Source organism: Tachysurus fulvidraco, chromosome 16 (assembly GCF_022655615.1).
Source record: "Tachysurus fulvidraco isolate hzauxx_2018 chromosome 16, HZAU_PFXX_2.0, whole genome shotgun sequence".
In the NCBI taxonomy this organism is placed as follows: Eukaryota; Metazoa; Chordata; class Actinopteri; order Siluriformes; family Bagridae; genus Tachysurus; species Tachysurus fulvidraco.
In genome coordinates, this window is record NC_062533.1 from 14150470 (window position 1) to 14158365 (window position 7896).

Sequence of the window (7896 nt, forward strand, 5' to 3'; positions counted from 1 at the left end):
GGTTGCCTGTTTTTTTTAAAAAATTTTTTTAATTAAAAAACAGAAATATAAATTGCAGCTTAAGTCTAAATTTAGTTCTTAATTAAAAAAAAAGTAAACACTAGTCGTAGTAGTAGTAGTAATAGCGACCTTTATCTAATTAAGAGAAAAAATAAACCTGGTCAAGATGGCATTAAACCATTATATTATTATAGTAATAAATTACAAGATAAATAAAAATGACCATCTTTGTTCATATTCTCAAATGACGGCCATTTTTATTTATATTGTAATTTATTATTATAATCAAATATGAGCAAAAATGTTACAGAAACCAGAGATTACAGAACAGCAAATAATCTATTATATATAATACAGCTAAAACTGGCTATAAGTGTTGTGAATATAATGCAAAGATGATGATGATATAAAAAAATATCAGATTAAAAAAAGTAAAAAAAAAAAAATCAGTACGATGGAAAATATTCAATCCTTTATTCACTGATGATTTGACCGATTGAGAACGATCCCAAACAAGTGATTATTCTTCACAGAAATTCGTCTCTGGATTACAGTTGCTGGTGTTACTACTGAAGATGAACTAGCATGGAAAAAAAAAAAAAAAGATTTTTATTTATAGATTAATTCGCTAATTTCAGCTAAATTACGCATCGATTCAAATCCCAGGTTAACCCTTGACCTTCCCAAAATTCTCACCTTTCCCCGCTCTCTTCAAACTTCAACGTTGACTCCAGGGTTCAAGGCGGTGATTAATCGGTACAGCGGGAGATGGAGGGGGAGGGGTTGGTGGTGGTGGTAGGTTCCAGGCCATTGGTGAGCTCTGGGTGAGTTTTCATTGGCTTGTTCAGGGGCCCTGTGGCCTCCTGGAGAGCACTGGCGAACACCATGTGAGGAGCAGATTAAAAATGACAATCACGGCATGTGTGTCGTTCCCCTCTGCAGGAAATGCAGGTGTCTTTGTTGAAATATGCTCACGCTACAAAAGGTTCTAATTATCTGCAGTTATTTTGTCAGTTGCTGGCGCAACGCGACTCCCCCGCTTAGCTCATCTTCTGCCCTGCCCGCCGAATTTTACTCGCTCCTTCCGCACGTTTTGTTGTAATCGAAAACGATTCAAATGCACTGAGAAGCTTTACAGAATGTAGCGCAATCTCTCTATCTCTTTCTCTCTCTCTCTTCTGCTCTCTTTCTCTCTCTCACACACACACAGTTGCACAGTTTTTCCCAGTTGCTGTGTCTTTAGCCTGGAGATGGGTGGCACTCTCGGTTGTAATTTTATGTTCATGCTCATGCACAGATGAACAGGGAAACATAAAAACAATGATGCATGGATGCACCGTGCCGTTTATTACACAAGACGCTTTTAACAGGAGCGGAAAGCTTTCTTTGCTTTGGATCGCTCGAGCAAACTGAATTTTATCACAGTCCTAAAATTTGAGAAGTCTTGAGTCCTCGTCCTACTTTATTTCCTGTCGGAAACAAATAAAAGATAAAGATATAAGAAAAAAAGAGAGAGAAAGGGAAAGAGAAAGGGAAAGAGAGAGAGGTGGGGGGTAGAGAGGAAACTCTTCTCTTGTGTTTAAGGTCGTTTCGGTTGAGTTAATCATCTCCTCAGGTGTAATGTTTGTATTCGTTCAGCAGAGATTTTCATCTAGAAGGAAGAAAGTTATTCCCAGTCACTGAATTGTTTGGGTCACTAGAGTCTCTCTTAGAGCCTGCTCACTCATCTGCTCAGCTAAGACGCAAACCAAAAAGCGACATCATTAAAGATGAGCTAGAGCTGGCATCACGCAATACACTCAAGATGATCACATGTTTCTCAGAAACAGCCGTAACTGGATAAGTGCACTAACAGGAACTCTAATATTTTGCTTTATCTGTACCTTAAACAGGGGACACGGTGGCTTAGTGGTTAGCACATTCGCCTCACACCTCCAGGGTTGGGGGTTCAATTCCCGCCTCCGCCTTGTGTGTGTGGAGTTTGCATGTTCTCCCAGTGCCTCGGGGGTTTCCTCCGGGTACTCCAGTTTCCTCCCCCGGTCCAAAGACATGCATGGTAGGTTGATTGGCATCTCTGGAAAACTGTCCGTAGTGTGTGAGTGTGTGAGTGAATAAGAGAGTGTGTGTGTGCCCTGCGATGGGTTGGCACTCCGTCCAGGGTGTATCCTGCCTTGATGCCCGATGACGCCTGAGATAGGCACAGGCTCCCCGTGACCCGAGAAGTTCGGATAAGCGGTAGGAAATGAATGAATGAATGAATGTACCTTCATCAGCTCTTCATGGTGTCCTGGGACACCGAACCGTTTTAGCATTTAGACTGGGTTGTTGATCAGGGTTCAATGCCCAGCACAGCCAAGCTGCCACTGCTGGGCCCTTGAGCAAGGCCCTCAACCCTCCCTGCTCCAGGGGCGCTGTATCATAGCTGCACTCTGACCCCAACCTCCTCATTTGGGGTATGTGAAGAAAAGAATTCCACTGTGCTGTAATGTATATGTGGTGATAATAAAGGCTTCTATTGCCCCGGTTCTTCTAAAATGTAGACACTATTATCCAGTGTGATTCAGTGGAGTGTGCTGAATCTTTGTTTAAAATAATCCTATCCTAACACTTAGTCTTAATCAGTAGTTATAGTTTTGTTTACATGTCAAGTAAAGAGTCTTGACTCCATGTTTAAAGACAGACGGACAGGTGGAGTTGAGGCTTGACACACGTCTTCTCTGTGCCCTCAGGGACGGAGGTTATGGTCGAGCCGTGCGAGTGTGAGAAAGCCCAGAGTGGTCGGGATCTACATAGATACATGATCTGTTCTCACAGAGGGACAGACTGAAAAAATGTTTCCACAGTGAGACTGTAGTGAGACCGTAGTGAGACCGTAGTGAGACTGTAGTGAGGCCGTAGTGAGACCATAGTGAGACTGTAGTGAGACAGTAGTGAGACTGTAGTGAGACCGTAGTGAGACCGTAGTGAGACAGTAGTGAGACTGTAGTGAGACCGTAGTGAGACCATAGTGAGACTGTAGTGAGACCGTAGTGAGACCGTAGTGAGACCGTAGTGATAAAGTATTAAAAATATCATTCGATTTAACTGACATTCAAATGACTAATTATTCCTTGTGTTATCTTCTTCACCTCCTATTAGTTTTTATTATTAACAATACTTAAATCAGGTAGGTATTTTAGTACCTCTGTCTGTCTGTCTCTCTCTCTCTCTCTCTCTCTCTCTCTCTCTCTCACTCTCTGTCTGTTTATCTCTTGCTCGCTCTGTCTGTCTCTCTCTCTGTCTGTCTGTCTGCCTGTCTGTCTGTCTCTCTCTCTGTCGGTCTCTTGCTCGCTCTCGCTCTCTCTCTCTCTCTCTCTCTCTCTCTCTCTCTCTCTCTCTCTCTCTCTCTCTCTCTCTCTCTCTCTCTCACACACACACACACACCACTGTTGATTTCTTTTTCAATTTACACCTGGAGATGAGGACAAAATAAAACCGACATCCTTCTATCCTACACTTTAGCACTTTGTGTAAATGTACTGGATCCCCATTCGTGTTTTCTGGGATCGTCTCGGTCACCTGAGTTGTTTTTGATTTAGACACCAGCTGAGATGAATGCAAATAAAATCAGTTATATAGTGTGTGCACAAACAGGTTATTAGCGTTATCTATATCTCATACAGACAGAGAGATGTATAGATGTAGATCTGAAACTGTTAGCAGTTATTTATATACACCAACAGACACCTTACACTAAACGTCCTGTTGTTATAAATTACGTCTGTTTGTTGCTTCATTCGGTCCTAACAGTATGCCAACTGTAGGTTTCAAGTGAAGAAAAGCGCTCACGAAAAAAACAAAAAAAAACAAAAACAATACTTGAATATATATCAGTATCAAGGCACATTTAAATGGCCGTTATTTTCTCTGCTCACACACACAGTGCTGCTGTAATCATTTACGTCTATGCGGATGTCAGAAGCGCACACTCCACAAAGTGAAGCACGATTCAATCCAAGTTCAGAGCTGATAAATGAACGCTACAGTAAAACAAAAACACACACAAAAAACATACACAATTTTCCACCCTGACCTGAGTGTAATAATCCTGCTGAGATGTTACTAACTCAGCAATGTAGCTAGTAAATTATATTCCCATCTAAAGTCCTTAAATTATGTATATCATTTTAATGTAGAGTATCTACTAAAATAAATATCTATAAAATAAAATCTATCTATCTATCTATCTATCTATCTATCTATCTATCTATCTATCTATCTATCTATCTATCTATCTATCTATCTATCTATCTATCTATCTATCTATCTATCTATCTACCTACCTGTCTGTCTGTCTGTCTGTCTGTCTGTCTGTCTGTCTGTCTGTCTTCCCATCTGTCTGTCTGTCTCTCTGTCTGTCTCTCTGTCTGTCTGTCTATCTGTCTTTCCATCTGTCTGTCTGCCTGTCTATTCTTTTTATCTGTCTGCATGTCTATCAGTCTGTATGTCTATCTGTCTTCCCGTCTTTCTGTCTGTCTGTCTGTCTGTCTGTCTGTCTGTCTGTCTGTCTGTCTGTCTGTCAGTCTGTCTGTCTGTCTGCTTGTCTGTCTGTACACTCTTTGTCTTACTCACCCATTTCCCATTAAAAACCCTTTATATGGTTTGATTTGTTGCATCACAAACTGAAAATCTAAATCCCAACATTTCTCATAGCTGAAAGGAAAACTTGCAAAACTGAAAATATAAATAATAAAGAAATGAATCTGGGTTTGTCACCTCAGTAATAAACACCACCAAAATATAAAAACTCACTCAAACCGAAACAGGCCAATAAAACATTTTGCTATAATTCCTGTCTCAGACTTCTGGAGTTTGCTCCTGGAGGCTGGAAAGACACCAGTAGAAGAGATTCCAGGTTCCCAAGCCGGACGTCGTTCTGTTCCAGCGTTCAGCTCCACAGTAAAGTTTATTCATGGTTCTGCTGTAGATTACATGAAGTCGTATTACGTGAGTGTCCTAAACCATGCCAGCGAGTCAGAATGATGTTCCTGACCAACAAGATGTCACAGACATTTAACTGTAGCTCCAGAAAATTTGTATAAATATGAAACCAGCTACTTTAAGCTGACAGACACTTTTCTTTTTCTAAAAAACACAACAACCAGATTTTAAGTCATCTGTCTAGTGCATCCGTTCTGTGTATGTGTATGTGTGTGTTACTCTACAGAAAAGATCCAGTCAGGTGTATCTGAGGTTCTGCATGTATTGATGAGTGTGTTTGTGTTTCAGAGGATGAGATGTGGCCCATTGGGGGCGCTGCAATACACACTTTAAGTTTCTCACACATTTCTTACCGTACTGCTCTTTCAGTTCTGATGAACCTCAAACACACCTGCACACACACACACACACACACACACACACACACACACACACACACACACACACACACACACACACACACACACACACACACACACACACACACACATCACACACATCACACACATCACACACACACACACACACACACACACACACACACACACACACACACACACACACACACACACACACACACACACATGCATATGTACATAAATTCATCTCCTTGTTTTTCTCAAGCAATATCAATTTTTAGCCCTTTGTCACGGTGAGCATTTAACTTTCTTTACATTTACAAAATATACATTCAAATATACATCCAGATGTGAACTGGTTATTGAAATTAGATATGATAAGATAATATGTCACTAATAAGTGTGTTTACTGTATGAAGAGATATTCTGCAGCTTGTTTTTTTTTTATTTCAGTTTTTATGTATTTAATTTTTGATTAAAATTGTATTTATTTATATATTTATATATTTATTCATTTACTTTACTAATAAATTTTACTTTACAATTTTTTTTAAACTTTACTAATAGTTTATTTTAAACAACCAATCATTATTACATCTGGTCTTCAGTATTTTCACTTCAAATTAGTCTATTATATTTGACTCTATTAGCATTTTTTAATGATCAGTTTTATTATTATTATTATTATTATTATTATTATTATTATTATTATTATTATTGTTGTTGTTGTTGTTGTTATTAACAACAACAACAACAACAACAACAACAACAATAATAATAATAATAATAAAAACAAGTTTAAACTTTAATATGACATCACAGGTTTGACAAAAATGTATTTAATGAAATATTAACACATACAAGACAAAGTACTGTAAGAAAAAAAAAATTAAATCTCAGTATATTGTAAATGTCAGTATTTAATTTGACACCTTAATATTATCAATAAAAAAGTGATCATAAAGGCCCCAAAGGATGAGGATCGATCAGAATAACTAAATAAAGAGATTAATTCACATCCTATAAATCATTAATGCACCATCTTTTACATGCTGCTTCGCTCAAGCAAGAAATCTGAAAGTTAAGACAGTGAGGAATGAACCTGGAGTTTAAAAGGTGAAGAAAAAGGCAGGTGAACTTTCACTTTAAAATCACTTTTAAAATGAAAAACTATTAAAAACATAAGAAACTAACGACAGAAACGAGAAAGAAAATCAAAACAAATTTTGACTCACAAAGGATTTGTAAGCTCAGCCAACTTCAGCCTTAAACATTAGCGTTGTGAGGACATGAAGCCAAGCCGTTTAGATGCTCGGGCCAAGACGAGGGTGATAACGGCGTGGGGCTGTTAGCTGTTAGCTGTTTACCACACAGCAGTGTGAGGAGCCGCCGAGCTCCTGCCTTATTTCACATCAGCACGACGACATGACGGCTGTGCCTCCAGCAGAGTGCTCTCTCTTTCCTAGCATTTGATCTCATATTGTAATCCCAGGTTTTGTGAATAATTTATGGAAGATGGCGTCTCGTTAAACACTAATTTATACACGTCTCTGGGAGAAATGCAGACACAATACAGCAGAACTCCATAACAATAATAATAATAATAATAATAATAATAATAATAATAATAATAATAATAATAATAATAATAATAATAATAATAATAATAATAATAAAAGGCTTTAAACAACAGAAGCCAGGCTGTAATGTAATAATTGTACTTGTGGTTTGAGTTATAATGAGCTATATTTAGAGAGCAGCTGCGTACATGTGTGTACATTCGTGTATGAACTCAACGCTCACGGCAGATGCACTGGTTCCAAAACTCACAGATTCACTGACACATTTCACATGTAATAAATACGATCATCTTTTAAACCATTTCATCTCGTTTGGGAGACAGGATTGATACACAGTGCACTTTCTACCAAGGCCACGTCCATCATGACCCAGGAATGAAATCATCCATCATGTTGTAATGCACTCAGGAGACGTTACAGTACAAGGATTTCAGAAAAGGTGTTATAATACATTTATACACATTATTATGCATGCAAATGCATTTATTATAACCTGTTAGTAAATGTTTTAGAGCTCGTGGTGCAGCTGGGAAAATGGAATTAGTTAAGAATAAGCTTTAGTTAAGAGTATGAGGCTTTTTAACTCTAAACACATTTTATTTATTTATTTATTTATTTATTTATTTATTTATTTATTTATTTATTTATTTATCAGTAATTTGAAAGAAATTCAGGCTGAGATGCTTTGTGGATTAGGTTTAAATGAATATACTTTTGACAAATTTATAAAATAAATATAATATAATATAATATAATATAATATAATATAATATAATATAATATAATATAATATAATTGGTAAGTTGGTAAAATTTAAATACAGCCTTCTTATTTCTCATGATAGACAGAGCTCTAAAAATGTAACAGGATTTCTTTATCAACTTTCTTTGGTGTTTATTTATTAAAAAAACAAACAATTTAAAAAAAAAATCTGCTTCATAATTCACCGTACAGTGGCTGGGTTTCTTTGTAGCTGG

General features: G+C 37.5%; 1 long non-coding RNA gene across 2 annotated transcripts in view; it reads left to right on the plus strand.

Moving 5' to 3' along the window:
- Positions 1-5489: 5489 nt before the first annotated feature.
- LOC113648321 overlaps positions 5490-7896 on the plus strand; it is a 9604-nt gene continuing 7197 nt past the window's right edge. The window contains exons 1-2 of one of the 2 annotated variants that reach the window (XR_003441880.2): positions 5490-5632; positions 7243-7358. This is a non-coding gene — a long non-coding RNA (uncharacterized LOC113648321). Of the gene's footprint in view, positions 5633-6131; positions 7359-7896 lie in introns of those variants that run through there. The other variant, XR_007138047.1, reaches the window with a different exon arrangement.